Source organism: Phodopus roborovskii, unplaced genomic scaffold (assembly GCF_943737965.1).
Source record: "Phodopus roborovskii unplaced genomic scaffold, PHOROB, whole genome shotgun sequence".
NCBI lineage: Eukaryota > Metazoa > Chordata > Mammalia > Rodentia > Cricetidae > Phodopus > Phodopus roborovskii.
Window position 1 is genome coordinate 31,749,814 of NW_026125281.1, and position 13,720 is coordinate 31,763,533.

The following is a 13,720-nucleotide window of genomic DNA, read 5'->3' on the forward strand; positions in this document are numbered from 1 at the left end:
AATCAACTAAGCAGGGCTCGCTCATAGGACTCACAGAGACTGAATTAGCAGTAGCTTTCATGAGTCTAAGCAAGGTCCTCTATGTTATGGTTGTACAGCTTGGTGTTCTTGTGGGACTCCTAATAGTGGAAGTGGGGATGTCTCTAAATTTTTTGCCATTACTTGGGATCCTTTTTCTCCTATTGGGTTGCCTCATCCAGCCTTGATATGAGGGTTTGTGTTAAATCTTACTGTAACTTGTTATGCTATGCTGTTTTTGGTTGATATCCCTGGGAGGCCTACTCCTTTCTTAAGGGAAACATAGGCATAAATCTGGGGGATGGTAGAGGGTGGAGGAGGGGACTGGGAGGAGTTGGGATGTATTGTATGGGAGATGAATAAGTAAATGAAAGAAACTTATTGCAGAAGGAGCAGATTCCTCCTCCAGAAGCATTTCAGTAACAATCTGCTTGAGAGCAAGCAATGAGTCGTTTCTAATTACAAGCTGCTCTGCATGGCCAGATAAAGGGGCAAAGGAGTGGGTGAATACAGCACACACAGATTAAATTTCTCTCTACATAATCTATTCTAAAGACAGAGTTACATACACTGTTCCTGTCCTTAGCCAAGTTGGCAATATTAGAGCTCTAAGCTCTGTGCATTAGCAAGGTGATATCTTCCTACTGGACCACATACCACATATAGCAAAAGTCATTATCTATCAAAAGATAGTTAGGGCCAGTACTGTATAGTAGATAATAACAAAATCTGTGAATGGGCCACAGTGAAAAATGAATACAAAAATTATATTTAATAATACATTTTCAATTTGTTAGAAATATTATCCTAATATGAAATCCATATAAAATTTACTGAGGACTTTTTTCCCCATACAAAATCTTCAAAATCCGGGGTGTATCTGATACAGCACAGTGAAACACATTCCAAACATTTAATGTGAAAAGTGGATCTAGTTAGTACCTAATGCTTCCCAAATGGGACAGCACACTCTAAATTTCTCCAGTGTAACCACTTTAGTCAACTTTCTACAAAATCCTTTCCAGTGCTTTTATCTAAGAGAGAAGACTTTCTGCTTAACTAGGAAGTACAAAAGTCAATACTTTTAACTGTTTTTTTCATACCTGTCCCCACATAGGTGAAAAATACTTAACCTAAAATTCTAAGGCCTAAAAAAAAATCTCCAAACTGAATGCAGACATAAGTGGAAAAATCTCACATCTGGCCTCAGGGAGATGCCATGGTAAAAACACAGGAACACAAAAAAAAAAAAAAAAAAAAAAAAAAAAAAAATTGGTATGAAATTATCTTCAGATTTTGTGTATAAGGTTAAATGAATTTTATGTTTAGAAGTTGTTGGCATCCCTAAGACATCAATCCTAAATATACAACTACCTGGACATCTAGAAATCAGAATGTGGCCCAACACTTCTAGTCTCAAGCATTGGGGATAAGGGACACTCAGCTCTTACATGTCCCTTTCATGCTTGTGCTGTACATTTTTCATTATAGTTTTATTGTTAGGTGGGAAAACTCTTAGGAGCAGCACATAAACAAAAAAACGAGATATTTTTAAGCCATATGACAATAGGCCTATGAGGACTCAAAACCTATCTTTCTAGACACCACCCATAGTAAACCCAGGCATTGGTATAAAAGGGTATTCTTAGTAAGAATCAGAAAGACATGGTTCTTAAAGGTTCTTAAATATGGATCCACAATTGGATTGGCTGGAAAAGGTGTTCCTATAGGGTTTTTCCAGTTTGGAAGACACAGATAGCTGTAAGACTGACCACATAGGCTTTAACATTCTCTTAACTTCAGCTGCTTTCAGATGCTAGCACCCCAACTTTGCTTCTTAAAAATCATTTACTTTAGGTTAGGTATATCTGTAATGACTTTCTCTGTCTCTTTGAAATGTCACTTATTTTAAGACACTTGCCACTTTCATGAAACAAGAATATCTTTTTTAAGGACCTAGATCTCTTTGAAATATTGAGAAAAATGATGCCCTTGTCCTCTGTTCTTAGGAGAGGAACAAGGGCACCAACTAGTAAATTCTAATGGCCTAATTATGGGGGAAAAGGTTGCAGATTGAAGAACAGCTCAGCTGTGTGTGCTTGCTGAATTCACTGGGCAGCCCTTCTTCCAAAGACCCTCCTTTGCTCACTCTGGTGCTGAGGAAAACCGGTGTTGCTGTAGAACTGATGCCCCGTATGCATCTCCATCTCTTGACTGTCTTAAAACACCTACCAATTTGTTTTATGTTCTGGCAGTCCAAATGCTTGGCATATGTTTCTACCATCACCAAGAATGAAATGAACCAGAATCCAGAGGATTAATATGGAACTGACTTAGAACAGTTAATACTAACACTACTAGATACATAAAGGATGGTCACTGATCCAGGTCAATCATTTCCCTAAGCATGGAAAAAGGGCTGGATCCTCCATGAATGATGGCTAGTGTTAACTAGAGAGTTATTTTTTTTTAAGTTCTGTAGCCTTCAATCATCATTTGAAGCACATATTAGTTATACAAAGTAAGGCACCACTTTTACAGTCAACAAAAGCTTCATCCTCTGAGAGCAGAGAGAAGGAGATCCCTGTTCTCAACAAAAAGCTTTTTCTGGATTTATTGGATGTCTCATTTCTAAAATGGAGCCAAAAGAAAAGAAACCACATTTAAGAAACACAAAATTGAAATCCCAACAGAGTCAACTTGTACATCAAAACAGAGAACTGTATTCTCTTTTACTCCTGACCCTGACCCTTGCTTCCTTCTGGCTGAAAGGAGAATGTTAAAGAATTCTCCTTTGGCATAACCACATAAGAATAAATGAATCCATTGAGATCACACATGAGCTCGAGGTCAGAACCATTGCCAATGTTTGTGATTGGGGCCATAACTACCAGATTAATGTCCAGGTCACCTCTGATCATTTCTCCAACTGAAAACAAGCAGGAGGCCAAGCTCCCACTTCTTACTATGAAACTTTGAAAGTATCTCTCCATGATAGATCAGAATTAAGATCTACTGCAGTAAACTCCCCACTTTATGACAATATTAAATACATTTGCAGCACTATATATATGAGAGTCTGCCCACCATGGACTAAATGTACAGTTGGTGAATTACAATGCAGCTACCACACCCCCTCAGCTACATGGGGGACACATCTGATTACCATGCTCTTCAGAATTACTGTGCAGAATCGTTGTTTATTTACTTACACAGATGCATCTGCAATATGATTTTATTAATCTGCACTCAATAATTAGATGTCTTAGCATTACACAAAAATTTTCACTCATATGAAGCTGTTTAGAAATGAGATATTGGGTCACTAGTTGGGAATAACAAATGAAATTCCCAGTTACTTACATGCATGATTACCTCTAGAATGTGAAGAGGTGCCTGAAAAACTAGCGCTGTAACTTTTGCCAAGTCGGGATTGCAAACTGGGGGATTGCCTCTATTGCTTTTGCTTTTGAAGTAATTTACAAGTGAGCATATAAACAAATCCATTTCTTCACAGTACAAAAAAAATAAATTTTACAGGAAGCATCCAAGTTTTCAGCCCACATTTATTCCAAAGAGCTTCATCATCACATTCCCTTCACATACCACTCTTCACTTTAGATTAATCTGCTAAAATGAGATGCTAAGGATTTGCATACAGATTTGACTATACAAAAATAGATATGAAATTAATAACAGTCTCTATATGTTTTAATTTCTCCCGCTCTGGAGTACCCTTGCCTGCAGCAGTATTCCTGGCTTTGAAAGTCATCAAGCTGATTTGTCTGCTCTGGGTTATGATGCCACATGCTGCTGCACTGTCCCCTGCAATCAAAGCACTCGAAAAGACAGATTCCATGCCTTCTTCTATCGAGTATATTTTATAGATTGGCAGTTTGATCTCTCTCCCCCACCCCAGGAGGGATAATCTGCATCTTAACAGCTTTCCATAGATATAGCTGTCATTAAATATGCCATCTCATATCAGCATCCATTTTTTTAAAACCAAGTTTCCCCTAACTTTGAAGTGTCACTGTCAAAGTTAAAACTTCTCAGCCAAAATTGAAAATGAGCAACCTTGCCTTATACTTTTGAACTGTACCTTAAAGATATACTGCAGGTTCCCCAAAGTCAAATAAGTCTTTAAAAGCTGCCAGGAGGAATGAAAAGTTACTACACAGGCTACCACAAGTGAGAAACGCTTTCTATCATCAAGACAAGAGGAAAGCATTTTTCTTACGCTTTCCTGTACCACTCTCCACAAAACTTGTGTCAAATGGATGAATGTATACCCGAGAGGCTGACAAGTGACTGCCAAACAGCCTTTGTCTCTGATACCAAAAAATGCTAAACACACAGTGTGCAGGGCAACAACAGCTCTATACTGACAGCTTCTACAAAGCAGTGGGTTAGCAAAGCTCTTCCCATGCTTTGGTTAGAGTAAGTCCTAGTCTGATGCTTCCCCCCCCCCTTTTTTTCAAATAGTATTTATTTATTGGTTGATTGGGGAGAGAGGCCTGAAAGTGTGTTAGGGTGTACTCATGGAGGTCAGAGGACAATTTGTTGGAGTAAGTTCTCTCCTTCTACCAAGTGAGGGCTCAGTGACCAAACTTCAGCCATTAGGCTTGGTCAGACACCTTTACCAACTGAGTCATCTCACAAGCCCTGCTGTTTTTCAAAACCAGGAAATATGTCTTTGATGAGTAGATGCTCCTATGCTTAAATTCAAGGAAGAGAGGCCTATAGTTCCTAACACAGATAATGCTATGACACAACTAGGTGTAAGGCTTAAGGAGCTGTCTCTCCGAGTTCCAAGGATGGAAAATTCTGCCTGCAAATTGAGGATTGAGGAAACTAGCTTGAGTTTTCTGACATTCACAGTCCCACTGCCACATCAACCTAGGGGAAGAGTAGCAAGAACAGGAAAAAAAAAAAAGATTCTGTCTTTGGGGAGCCATATACCAGAGCCAACCTCAGGTTTTCCATAGGCAAAATGAAGACTCTGATCCCTGAGAGGCTGAGATGAGTAGGATGCAGGGCATAAAAACAGTCCAGAAGGGGACATTTCCTACAATTCTGTAGTCATTGTATCAAAATTTCTTATAGTTTCCATGTAAAAGACATTAAATTATTGAATGTGTGTTGCAGTCTGAATGCAATTTCCTGTAGTGTCATTTGTTTTCCTTTGTATGAATATGTGAATGCATGGAAGTGTATATTTGTGTCTGAAGGTATGCTTGCACAAGGATGTGGAAGTCTGGGGTACAAACTTGTGTGTCATTCCTCAGGTACTACCCACTTTATTTTTATTTATTTGTCTATTTATTTTTGGTTTTTTGAGACAGCATTTCTATGTGTAACAGCTCTGGCTGTTCTGGAACTGGCTTTGTAGACCAGGCTGGCCTGGAACTCACAGAGATCTGCCTGCCTCTGCCTCCCATGTACTGAGTGCTGGGACTAAAGGTGTGCACTACCATCACCTGGGTTTGTTTGTTTGTTTGTTTAACACAGGTTCTCTCAATGTCTTGAAGCACACCAAATAATAGGATAGGGTCTGGCCAGCAACACCAAGGATCTGCCAAACACTGAGATGACAAATGCCTGTCCCCGGACCTGGCTTAGTTTTCCTTGGATTCTGAGGATGGGACTCCGATTCTCCCAAGCATTTCTCCCACTGAGCTATTTCCCAAGTCCCATAGTTGTTGTTGTTGTTCTTCTTCTTCTCCTTCTTCTTCTCCCCCTTCCCCTTCTACTCCTCCTCCTTCTCTTTTTTAATAAGCAGAGTAAATGGCTCCTGCACTTGACCCTGTGTCTTTTTTAATAGTTTTGATTTCCTCTTATTTAATCATATTCTAATTTTATACTCATAGTTTAATTACCCCCAAAATGATAACATTAAGTATGAGCTCATGTTAATCATTTTTGTAGTACTAAACTCACAATTGTCTCTTGAGAAAAGTGGTATAGTGGGAATAGATACAAATAAGTTCAAATACTTTTATTTTGAGACAGGATTTCATTCTCTAACCCAAGCTAACCTAGAAAATACTATGTAGCTGAGGTTGACCTTGAACTCATAGCAGTTTTTCTAGATTAACCTCCTATGTGCAAATGTTGAGGTTACAGGCATGACACTCACTCCATACCCAGCCAAAACATTGTATTTCTATGATCTATTCCTTATAAGCCACACTTGATGCTCATGATGCTGTATAAAGAATTATAACTAGGCATCTTTATACTATATGACATGTTGAATAACACATTTAATTGTGTATTAACAATGTATCAAAATTAGTATCCCTGTGATTTCTGTCACACTTAAGAAGCTCACACAAATGGATGTGTAATGAATTACACTGAGATCTTTAAGAAGGAGAGTCTCAAACTTACAAAGTATCAATAAAAGATGTCTGCTCTTCAAAATGTAAATGGTGTTTATGTCATCTAGAGTGAACAAGGACAAATTTCCAACCTACAAATAGGTAAATTGACTACCATATGTTCTTTTAAATAAGTGAAATCTACCAAAATGCTATGTCAACTGGGGCTGGCTGATATACATGGAAGGCCTGTGCTTTTCTGAAGGGAAGAGACAGGGAGTGGATGTTGGGGGGGGGGGGAGAAGAGAAGGGAGGAAGAGTAAACTGTGATTGAACTGGGGAAAAAGTAACTAATTGATTAATTAATGTATTTTTTTCTTATTTTACATATCAATCTCAGTTCCCTCTCCCTCCCAGGTCTCCCAAGCTCCCCTCCAATCCCATCCCCCCAACTCCACAGGGAGGGTGATGCCTTCCAGTAGGGATCATCAAAATCTATCAAGTCATTTGACATAGGATCTTGGACCTCCCTCCTGTCTCTAGGCTAAGGGAGTATCCCTCCATGGGGAATGTGCTCCCAAAGTCATGCACCAGTGATACATTCTGGTTCCACTGTCAGAGGTCCCTTAGACTGCCTAGGCCTTCTAACTGAGATCCATGTTCTGTCCATTGCTGGTTTCCTCGCTATCATCCTGGGGGTCCATGAGCTCCCTTGTTCAGATCAGCTGTCTCTGTGGGTGTCTGTAGCCTGGTCTTGACCCCCTTTCTTATCACTCCTCCCTCTCTGCAACTGGATTCCAGGAGTTAGGCTCAGTGTTTATCTGTAGTTGTCTGCTTTTCCTTTTATCTGCTACTAAATGAGGGCTTTATGATGGTATATAAGTTAGTTATCAATCCCATTATCATGGAAAGGCATATAAGGTAGACTTTCCACTGTTGCTTAGATTAGTTGAGGTCACCTTTATAGGTCTCTGGACATTTCTCTAGAGTCAGTTTTCTCTTCAAACCTATAATGGCTCGCTCTATTATGGTATCTCTCTCTCTCTTTCTCTTTTTTTTTTTTTTTTGCTCTAGTCTATTCATTCCCCTACTCAATCTTCCTGGTCCCACATATTCTCCTCTCCTCCCCTTCTCTTTCTCCTAACTCCCTCTCCACTCATTGCCCATCCACTTCTAATATGCTCAGGAGATCTTAAGGAACCTGCCATTTAAAATCTCATTAAAAGTTCACTGTAACTTCCATTGCTCAATCTGTTCAAAATCAGAATCCAAAGAGTCTACACATTGTCAGTGGGGTTACATTCTCAAGTCACAACTTCCATGCAGCAATGACTTTGCTGGGCTCTTTAATCACCTTCTTATTAGTCAGGTTCTTCAGCTTCTGGCTACACTGAAGCTTGAAGCATTTTAGACCTCTCATGTTCTTAGAGCAGTCCCATTCAGCTTCCTTCACTAGTTCTGTGTCTCTGTGGTAGAGACACAAAAGATCATCAAACCAAAGGCTGCTCTTTCTGTGACAAAAATTCTAGAGTTTTCGACTTAAAAGATGATTTTAAGCAATGAACAATAACAAATATGGACATTTCAGGGCATCATCATTTTTACGTATCATTTACTTTTAGGGATATGCCATGGAGAAGTTCTATTTATAATTTAAGTGTGTGCAGCCAAACATTAGGTTGACCTCAGGAAATCCTATGGAAGAAGAGGAGGATAAAGGATTATGGGAGCCAGAGGCAACAAGGACACCATGATGTGAGGAGTGGAGGGGAGGGGGAGACAAAGTCAACTGACCTGGCTGCATGGGGCTCACAGAGACTGAAAAGCCAACCAGAGAACTTACATATGCAGAGACTGACCTGGGCCCTCTGCATATGTGTGGATTGGTTTTGGGACTCATGGCTGAGGGAGCAGGGTCTGTCTTTGATCTGTTGCCTGTTCTTGGAACCCTTTCCTTCTGCTGCTCATCCAGCCTTACATATAATAAGAGAGGATGCAACTTGATATCCCATGGCTGGCTGATATACATGGGAGGCCTGTGCTTTTCTGAAGGGAAGAGACAGGGAGTGGATGTTGGGGGGGTGGGGGGGAGAAGAGAAAGGAGAAAGAGTAAACTGTGATTGAACCGGGGAAAAAGTAACTAATTGATTAATTAATAAAAATAGTAATTTAAGTGTGTGTTTCTCAGGCTTTCCCTAAAAAATGATAAACAACTGGTGGCTGCATGATCAGTGGTCTCACCCTTCCTAATGCTGCAACCCTTCAATACAGTTCCTCATGTTGTGGTGACTTCAACCAGAAAATTATTTTGTCGCTACTTCATAACTGAATTTTGCTACTGTTATGAATCATAGCGTAATTATCTGATATGCAACTTATCAGATATAGGACCCCCACTGAGATTGTGACCTACATGTTGGGAACCACTTGTTTAGAGGGGAAACCTCATTTTTAAAACCAGAAATAGAATTCAAATCCTACCCAATATTAGCACTTTGGCCATGGAGCCATTGCACTTTTTTATGCTTCATTTTCTGGATAGCAATATAAAGATAAACAAAGTACTCTTTAGGACACAGCCAAGTGAGGTGGGGGTAAAAGCTTTCACTGGTTTTTTCAGGATGTGGGCAATCTGAATGCTTTCCTTCCTTTAAAACACTTAGTTTTTTTTTTTTGTTTTTTTTTAGCATTGTGGGTAAATCACTTTACTTGGCTTCCATCTCAGTTCAGTAGCAAGGCTTGCTTTAATTTCTTTCAGCTGGCTTTATAAGGTTTGAATAGAAGGGACACTGAATCCTGTGTGCTGGATTCTAAGACAACATGGATTTAATTCTTATTGTCTATTCCAACGCACTGGGAACTTTCAAGCTGACATACAAGTTATGAACTTCTAACCTACATGGCTCAATGTGTGACAGGTATTTCCTGGAGTCCAGGATAACAAGCCCTACCTCTGACTGAACTAGCTGGGGGTGCTAGCAGCTAAGCTCCTTCTTAAAGGAGCCCTTGAGCTATTCTTAGTAAATACAAAGGTATGCCTTTTACAGTTCTCTGTTTACACTACCAAAACAGAACAAAAGCTTCCCAACTTGGTATAGGTTTTGAAAGCTTCATCTTTAAAAGCCTGTCAGTTCCCTGATTTTCTCTCAGTACTTTCCCCGAGGCGCTCTCCTCAGGTCCTCCAACTAGGCTTGGATAAGGTACAATCTCAAAAGAAGTTCTCATCAAAATCTCATTTGCATTTATCAACAAGGAAACTCCTAGTTTCTGCTCCTCACCACTGGTACCCAGAAGCAACACCCCTCATCTCTCTGAACTGGTACCTGGGCCCATAGATAGCATCTCCCTCTCCTGGTACTCAGAAACCACAGCCATCATTCCCCTTGCTTTGGGCTTAGTGTTAGAGAATCTTTCTTTTTCACTGACTCGGTTCCTCCTGAGATTCAGGACTCTGTATCTGTTATGCTTTCCTTCCTTTAAACCAATCAGTTGCTTTATTTTATTTATTATTTATTTATTTATTTATTTATTTTTGCATTGGGGAATTGGTACTGGGGAACTGCTGTCAGGTTTTCCCAACCAAATGGAGAGCTCTCCTTTCTACATCTCTCCTTACTAACAAGTTTACTTAATGCACTTAACATCCTTTTTAAAAAGAAAAGTCTTTCCACTGATCTGGATTTTCTTTTTTAACTACAGTCTTTTTTTCTAAAAACAAATTTAGTTTTGCTTTCCTTTTTATCTTTCTAATCTCCCTTTCCCTTCTTAAAGTCAAAACCATTTATAATGAAAGGGAAAAAAATGTTGCTGTCACACGGATTGAATTATGCATGCCCCCAGAACCATACAATCTCTTCCATAGGTAGGCATATAGGGTAATCTAGACAATAACTGGAGCTCTGACTCAGAGATGAAATTTCTGTGATACAGTGTCTGTGGGAGTCACAATGAAGTAGCCAGTGTAGCTTGTATCTGTAGTTTCTTCATTCTTACTGCCCCATTACACCTTCACTATAGTACTCTGTCTGCCTCTCATCTCCATCTTCCCTTCATCTGAAATACCTTACACTGACATGTTTGCAATAGAAAAATGTAGGGCAAATATTTTGGACTGTGGTACTGGACAAGTGTCACTCATTGTGGGCTTCTGTCTGGGCCCTGGTTGCTTCAAGATACTCTTCCTTGCTGACCCTGGGTCCCTTACATTTTAGAGGGCCCACCCATCCATCTGTCTCCTCATGATATTCATGATCTTGCATTTGCTTTGAGAAACAGAAGACAAGGTCCTCTGACTAAGTCAGAGGGAGGGGTCTTAAGGAATTCAGGCAAGTTCAAGCCAGTGAAGGAGAGTAGGAAAGAGGGCTACTAGGGAACAGAAAGCTGAGAAGTGTCATGTGCTTGGAGAACAGAAGATGCCCCAGCAAGTTTTCTGATAACTGTTCTATAATCTTAACTGACCGGAACTGTCAGCCCTCCATCTCCATGCTTTTTACATCTACAGATTCAATGTGGCTTCAAAACATTTGACATAAAAAAGCTGTGCTTGTATCAAACATATACAGATTTCCATGTCAATGTCGTCTAAATAATACACTATACCAACTATTTGCTTAGCACAGGTTTTATGCAAATATTATACCATCTTAAATAAGGAACTTGAGCATATGAGGGATTTCCATTCCCCATTTTTTCTTTTATTTTTGAGATTATAATACGATTACATAATTTCTCCCTTCTCTTTCTTCCCTGAACTCTCCTCTACCCCTCCTGTCTGAAGACTTTTCTCTCAGCAGTGTGTGTAACTGTGTGTGTGTGTGTGTAGAACTGTGTGCATGTGTATGTGTGTTGTTGAGCCAATCCCCTGTGGTTACTGAAGGACAACTACACAAGCAAAGTAGAAAGCTAGGTGTGTTCAGTACTGTGTCCCCTTCCTAAAAGACAAGGGGATTGATTGCTGAAGTGATTATATGATGATGGAAAGTTGCGGGGAGGTGAATGACAGAAAGTAGCAGGAGCTGGGGCCAGGTGAGCCCATGATGCTACTTTGATGCCCCCTTGAAATTAGTTTCTGTTGTCCAAATTACTTCTGTCTCCTGGAAAGACACCTAGCACCACTTCATCACACATTGCAATGTGAGACCAACACAGGACATAGAGAAGCTAGGGCATCTCATGATTGATGGGCGAGGCCAGGTTCACACCTGTGAGTAACTCTGTTCCATTATCTTAGTGTTTCACACCCCAACCACAGCCATGCCTATTCTTCATTGACAATACTTTTAATGCAAACAAAATGAGATCTGTTGCAGATAGAGAAACACCAAAGCTATGTTATTTTAACATTACTTAAAAATTGCCTTGCTCTAATTTAATAGAAAATCCAAAGTTCTTTCAGTAGACTTGAATAAATTAAAGTGATTTTAAAATGGGACAACACAAGCTTCATATAAAGCCAACTAAGATGAAAATAAGCACAGTTGTTAGGAACTTAAAGAAGTGTCAACAAAGCTTCTTTCATTGATGACTTACTTAAAAACAAACAAAAAACAAAGACAAAAAATTTGTCAGCTTCTAGAGGGCAGGAGGTACATTTACTGAAATAATCATATTTATTTGTGGCACAGCCTCACAGTATTTAGGATACTGTGTAACTAGTGTCACTTGTCTTGTTTTCTAGGTTTAAAGCACTAATTTCATGACTAGCATCTCACTATCTTGCTGCCATTTGATAAAAAAACAGAATTTCTGCAAGATGGGCCCAGTTCCAGTTTCCTTCATATACACAAAGGAATCTTCTTAATAGTTCACAACAGAAAGCCACAAGATATTTAACACTTATTTTACTTCATAAATGTGGATTTCAAATTGAAATGGGATAGAACATTTGTGAACTGGGTCAGAGGGGCAAATGCTAGAGAAGCCTTTAACATCTGACTGTCTCTAAAATCTTAAATGCTAATGGGCATATCCATCCAACCTAGCTTTCTGAATTCTCTGGTTGTCATGTTGACAAGCCATAGTCAGTTTTCAAAATGCCTTGACCCCAGAACGGGAAGGGAACAGAGAGGGAGCATGCTGCAAATAGCAAGTCTCTGAAGACGCATTCATTCTGTGTTCTATGGAACAGAACTAAGCCTTTAAGACCCACACTCTATAATCCATACCACCCCTACCTTAGACAAAACTGGCAAAGTCCCAGGAGGATGCTAGACACACAGTCCTCTTATCATTTGAAAAAAACTTGCTTATTTGGTCAACATTAAGTAATAGCCTCACACATTTTCATCTGATCCTAGAAACCAAACTAACATTTCCAAATCAGTGTCAGGAAGAAGAAATATTCCTGTCTTTTTTTTAAAAGGGGGCCATGAACAAATCCACACAGCCCTCCCCATTCATGGATAAACTCACAATTGATTTATTATAAGCTAGGCCTGAGGAGAGAGGCAGACGACTGGCGGTATTAGGAATGTCACTGGTGATTTCCTGTTCTTCCTAATTAAAGGTACCATACTCCACACAGGAAAGTGAGCGTCTCATCTCAAGTGCACAGTAGGGAGAAACAGGCCTGAGAAAATTCTGATTGTTTTCATTAAATATACTTAACACAGGCAGCATTCATCAGTACATGGAACAAAGAAACGGTATTTCCTTCCACAGTAGAAGTTAAGCAAAGTGAGATGGCAATAAGACATACAGTAAGGTGATGGGTTTAATAAAATGGGAAGGGAAAAACATAGACCTTCATTGACAGGGAAGCTCACTTGATCGCAGGATGGTAGGTCTGGCTAGGTTTTTGAGCTTCTACTCCCTTAGCATCACTGAAAAGGGCAGAGTAGTCACGGCTTTATAACTATGTGAGGGAAAGTCAAGGATATTTTAAAAGCTAGTTTTGCAGTGCCAAGTATGACATACTTATTAAAATATTTATGTGAAATTCATACAAAATTTAGAAGGCACATTGCAAAATTTAAGAATATACTGCATTAAAAACATGTGAAACCAATTAATCAATGGCATAGATGTAAATTGGGAGAAAATACAAACTGCATTGATTTCATAAACCCATCATCATTTTGTGTCCAGGGAAGTCCTGTTATTTACAAAAAGTCAGTGCAGCCATTTTGAAGTTTCTTCAGCAATCAACCATAGTCCTGGTGACTCTTTCCGTAGTTGAAATATATATTTAATGCAAAGGAAAGAAATCACTAATAAGAATAATATTTAAATGTATCTACATATATGCTAACTTCTAATGCTTTTATTTTGTATATAAGAGCAATAAATACTGGGTACTCATTTATTCCCTTTGCACATTCTCAGTCCATGTCCCATGCACTATTAGTTCATCAATTACCTAAACTCCAATATAAGACAGG

At 39.4% G+C, this 13,720-nt stretch overlaps 1 protein-coding gene across 3 annotated transcripts in view; it reads right to left on the reverse strand.

Moving 5' to 3' along the window:
• Positions 1-13,720, reverse strand: part of Klhl32 (kelch like family member 32) — a 164,052-nt gene that overhangs the window by 17,220 nt on the left and 133,112 nt on the right. The gene's annotated exons all lie outside the window — the stretch shown is intronic.